This window comes from Thalia democratica, chromosome 4, assembly GCF_965202585.1.
Source record: "Thalia democratica chromosome 4, ktThaDemo2.hap1.1, whole genome shotgun sequence".
NCBI classification, from domain to species: domain Eukaryota; kingdom Metazoa; phylum Chordata; class Thaliacea; order Salpida; family Salpidae; genus Thalia; species Thalia democratica.
In genome coordinates this window covers 46867945-46874173 of record NC_139168.1, presented here as the reverse complement: position 1 = coordinate 46874173, position 6229 = coordinate 46867945, and positions in this window count along the sequence as shown.

Sequence of the window (6229 nt, the reverse complement as noted above, 5' to 3'; positions counted from 1 at the left end):
AGTTTGTTTTTTTCAAAAGTTCAGTTTTTTTAATAATTTAACTTTAAATTCTAAAAAATCTGTTGTTACTTTTATTGTTATTGAAGAGTTACTGAGCAAAATATGTATATATACATCACTTAATAATTGTTGGATATGTTATTAGCCAATTATGATAACACTTTTTAAAATAATTTCTCAGACGAGAACTTTTATAAAATATTTTAATTGGACATATCTCTTAAAAAAGCAGAAGTGCTCTTATAGGTTTAGTTCAAGGTTTTCCAAAGTAACCCTCTTGGGGGCTATGACGGATACTCAGGGGGCCAAGAGCAGTAAAGGAGCCTCAGGTGGCTATGAGGTCATAACTTAGAATAGTTGTTGATGAATAGCAAAAAATAGGGACTTATGTGTTTTTAATGGTAGTTTTTATCTTCAGTAATCTCATTAAGCTTTTTTAATTTCTTTAAAGGGGACCATTTGAAAAAAAGATTGGGAAACTCTGGCCTAATTGCTGGTGAAATTTTTGTTTGATATGCTGTTTAAAAAAATCTTTTAGCCATGTCTCTAAAAATGCTCTTTTAGGTAAATAAGATTGTGATAAAAAGTTGTTAACAGAAAATTTAAATTGTTTTTCATTCTATTAAAGTATAAATTTATGTTATTATTAAATAAAATCTTTATAGTTAAAGGGATAAAAAAATTTGTACTTACCGGGATACATTTCAAACAATTATTAAAGCTGGTCACAAAATACATAATATCTTACTTAGTTTAAGTCGATAGCGACGCGCGGCATTTAAAAAAAAGAAAATTTTGTATTTAAATAACACTTTATTTGATACGTTTTAAAACTAATTTAGCGAAATAGATATAGTACAGTTACAACAAATTTTTAGTAAAAAACCGTAATTTTAACAGTTTTATAGTGACTTTCATTTTAGGTGGAGAATCTGCTCCACGCGATGCTTCTGGTTTAAGTAAATAAAATAGTTTGTTTTTAAATATGGTTGAGGTAAAAAATGCTCAATAGTCACTTATGCATTTGATTGTAACTTAAATTGTAAAAGGAAAATCTGTGCAAAAGTAAGACGTCTCCTATAATTACAACAATGTAGATATTATTACAAAGTAATGATGTATAAAAGTAGTAATAAACTTATTAGACAAAAAAGGTTGTTTCCGAATATTAAAATGTCCATAGTTTTTATATTTCATGTGAAAGTTATTTGGTAAATCATTGAAAATAGTTATTATCAACCCGAAATTGTAGTTTCCGACAAACTAAAAGGAAAATATATAAGTTCACTGAACAAAACTAAGGTTAAGCATGAATGATAGAAACAAAAATCAGTTTTTTGTTCACTAGGCACACACTTAATTAACCATTGAAAAATAGTTCTTAAATCGTTGTTTTTACTATAAGGGATACTAATTGTAGTTTAAAAATAATAATTTATTTAATATATTGTTTAATTAAACCCAATCAAGACTCAAAAGTTTAAAAGTTGGTAATTAATGTTTTTTGATATTCCTTTAAAATTACTTGTAAAATAAAACAGTTGAAAGTTTAACAACCATCTCTTAAGCGAGTCGTATCAACTTGGTACACAACTTTTATTAGTTATTTTTGAAACAGTCATTTCAAGATATTAATTCTTCTTAAAATAAAAAAGTTCAAATCGGTTGTACAAAACAGCAATAAAAAATAGTTTTTTTTATTAAAACAGCCCCTTTAAAATAATTGTTTTTGTAAAGCGATTATTATAACTTGTAGTTTTCAATAGATATAATTCTAACCGATGAAACGTCAAGTATTTTTTTAATGCGTTTGTATACTGCTGTATTCAAAAAAAAGTTAATTGTAATTATTTTTTATAAATCATAAACGTTAAAAGAAACAGAAGTCCTAAAGTGTGGTAGACATATTTATCCACTTTTATTTGTGTTTTAGTACTTATACAGGTGAAAATAGTTCTAATGTTGCTTAACGTGCCTTGTTTTATTAATTTTGCCTAAGCTCACACTTCTACAGAGCATTTAACCCACATAGCAGTTTTATTATCTTTGTTTATGAGTATATTTAGTATTTAAATTTCTTATATAACTTTATTATTAAGTTTTGATATATTGAAAAATCAACAAATTTTGATACTTAAATCGAGGTTAAGAAAATTCTTTTTTAATGAACGCATTAGGTGGTCTTCTACATAGAAAAAAAAGATCACATTGTATATATTGCTTCCATGTATGGTATAATTTTAATAATTATTTGATCGAAAATGTGTGTCTTTTAAAATATTTATTAAAAGTATACATTTCTAGATATTTTATAGAATGGTAGAAATTATATAAAACTATCTAATTTTATTTGTTTTTATTTTATTGACTAGAAATGTACAATCATCTTTATGTTTTTAATTCTATTGAGACAGTAACTGTGTTTGTTTAACCTCGAAACATATGAAAAAAGATAAAATAATCGAAGTGTATAGTGACAAAATTTTTTTATATTTTCTTGTAGAAATAAAACTATTTTTGAATTGAAAATTAAGATCTACAGCTTACACAATGCGATTTACCGTAAATATACACTAAAAGTTTATTTAAAATAAAATCCTTGTAACTTTTTAATCTGATTGAACTTGAAGCTGTTTTCTAAAGAAACATATAACCTCAACTGTGTAAGTTATATAAAGTTTAGCTTTACTATTTTCTAATATTTTCGTTTTTTTTTACCTTTATTTACAGACATTTAGTAATTGATCTTAATACTTTACTGTAATCAGTTTACAATTTGTTAAACTCATTTTTATGCAACTCTGTTATTTTAGTATTTTTTATTTATACATTACTATGTAACTACTTATAGAAATAGTTGGATATTTTATTACTCATTGACTTGCATTTATGCATAGTATTTTTTAATAACTTTTGTTATCTATATGAACTTTAAAATTTAAATAAAAAGTTTGTTTTGCCCATGAGCTGTAAATAATTTTAGTGTTCTCTAGAAATGAAAAAAAAAATATATAGAAAACAATTTAACAAATAACTTACTTTAATATCACTTGTAACACTTTCAGCTATTTATACATGGTAAAAATTTACTAACCAACTTAGATTGTCATTGTACGTCTAAATATAAGAAAAATTAAAATAATTCAAACTATAGTAATTTTTTTCAAATACAATCATAAAACTATTTACTTTGTCCATAGCATTGTATGTTCTACAATAGTACTTTTGTTAGTACGTATTATGAATTATAACTAATCTTGTTAACAAGGCAGGTAGCTGAATAATTTACTTATTAAAGTTAGTTTTTTAATTTTATAAGTAGTTGAGATCTTTGTAACTTTTTAAAATAACTATTATTTTTCAAATTAACAGAAAGTACTCAATTTGCTATCTTCTTAAAATAATAATTTAGTTAATCAATAAATTTGTATTTTTTTTTTGTTACAAGTCGAGAACTTTGATTGCTACCATAGATATAAACTATAAGTATATAAATATATATTCGTTAAGAATTAATGAAAAGCTAATGTATATACTACAAAGTTTCAGATAAACTTAATAAAAGTTATTATTGTCTGTTGCCTATTGAAAACTTTGAATCACCAATACTTTAATACAGATTTAAACTTAAACTATTTTACTTTAATAAAAAGTAGCAAAAAAATTATACATTCATTATTATTTAGAAAGAAAAAAAAAGAATGTTAACGATCAAAACTATAATCAAAGGACTGATGAGGACAGAAACCTTAAACTACGATCTGCACACCATTTGTATGTAAACACTATTTTGAGTTATTCAGTTTTTATAGTAACAGTTATTAAAACTTATTTATTAGTAGATTAATTAAAGTTTTTAGATGGTTTTAATAATATTATTGTAAACCTAACAAAACCTACTTTGACTTTAATAAATGGAAATGTTATCTGGACACACAAATCCGCACACTATCTATGCACATATTGCTGTTGGATATCTAAAGGGATTTCTGCTTTTAAGTGTTTTCAAAGAAAAATTCTATTAATGAAAACTTATTAAATCTAGAAGCCCTGATTTTTCCAATTTTATTGACTTCATTTGTCAAAACTTAAAGCCTTACGATTTAAACGTAAGGAACTCCAATATTTACAGACGCTAATTAAAAAAAAAAGACTATATAAATCATGCCCATGTAACATGTGCGTTTTAAATTTAATTTAAAAGACATCGACCTTTTTTAATAAAGCTATATCTTTTTTATAAGTAGAGTGATTTCATTTTACCTTTAATTTCGATTTAGCATACTTTTTAAGCTATTATTTTAGTAATATTTATTTTAGCAATAAAGATAGCTAGTGTTAACTTAATTGAAGGATTTTTTTTTAAATTATATAATGATAAAAGTTTTTAATGAAAAAAACTTTAATAGATTTAACAAAACAAAGTTATAATCAAAAATATACTTACTTCTTAATTAAAAACAAAATATAACCTGCTGAATCTCCTAGTTTTTCTTCCTGTATTTTATATGTTTGTTTTAAGTATTTTTTTATTATGTAGACTTAACAATTAAAACAATGAACTATTGACATAATCTACAATGTATAAAATGTCAACTAGAATAATTTCCAGACATTGTGTGTTTCTCCTTTTTGAACAATTTTAGTTAGTCAGCAGATAATGTTGGTGACGATTTTTACGTTTTAAGTCTAGCTCCTATTACTATACTGTATGATATGATGTTTAATCTTTATTTTTTTATTTTTTGTTGTCTTTTCTAAAATAATTGAAATGTTGAACACTATTGGCGGGTATAATAAAACATACGATTTCTTTATTAGACTATACTCACATAGAGGTTAAATAAAAATAGATTAATTATCAGAACTAGTTTTAAGAAACAGTTTAATGGTTCTTTTTTTTTCATTTATAACTTCCAATAAGATTGAAGCATTTACAAGATATTACTTCTCTAATATGTTTAAAGACATGAATAAAAAAATTTAAAGTTTTAAAATGTTGTACTGAAACAAAACTATTTTATATGCTAAATACATTCATTAAGCATAAAAAATATTTAGAATGTTTTTTCAAATAAGAACAATTTTAATCTGCGCATTTAAGTTATGATATTTAAATAAAGATAAAAAACTTTAATTAAAGCATAAGGTATCAGTTGTCAATAAATCAAAAAATTATGAATCTCAAAACAAAGACTTAATATAAAAACTTAGCCGTGCTTTAACTTGAAAAGACATTAAAAAAAATTTTTAAGTACTTATAAACTATATTCAGATATTAACGCTTCAATTTAAAAAATTATAATTAAACTAACAATAATTTCTTATTGTTTATTGAAAAATAAATAATACCGCTGAAAAAGTTTGGTCTAAGGACCTGGTGTACAAAAAAACCTTTCGGTTTTCGAATCGAGTAAATAACTATAATATTTTTAAAAGGACAAGTTTATTTGGTTTAAAAAAAATATCCATCAGTTTAAAACCTGTATTTTAGTATATTTTTTAAAATCGATACTTATATTTTTTATCGAAGAAATTTTTTTATATAAATTTAAATTTTCATATACTTTAGAAACTTAAGATTACTACTAAATTTAAGTTTTACAAGTAAAAATTATTTTAAGTTTGAATAGTTTCGTATCGAGAATGTCTGTGTTGTTTGATTTTGTAAACATAAACTAACTTAGTTGAGATCTTCAAATTAATTTTATGGGTGTTTTTTTATCGAAGTATGTTTCTATTTTTAAAGATATAAACGTTTTCAGGATCATTATCATTAGAAATATACTATAATTTTAAACTTGGTACAGAAAAAGTTAATTACAAAAGTTTTTACTATAAAACTAAATTTTCATTTTTTTTAAATATTACTACTTTATTTATTTTTTAGTACTTATGTAGATTTTATAAAATACTTAAGTTTTTTAATAATAATAAAATATTAAAATAAATATGTTTTGATATATAAATAAATAAAATAAAAAGTCAAGTAATTGTATTTATATTGATTAGTGAACGATAAAAAAAGCCTTAAAATGTTTGGTCAAAGGGCATGGTGTACAAAGGAACCTTTCGGTTATCGAGTCGTACACCATATGCATTTACAAATTCTTACTAGCTACTACACATAATTTTTATAGTCCAAGCCTTTAAATGATTAGTAATAAAACAATCAATTAAAGAAATGAAAGAAAAGAAAACTAAACAAAAATTAACTAAATTTTGTGTT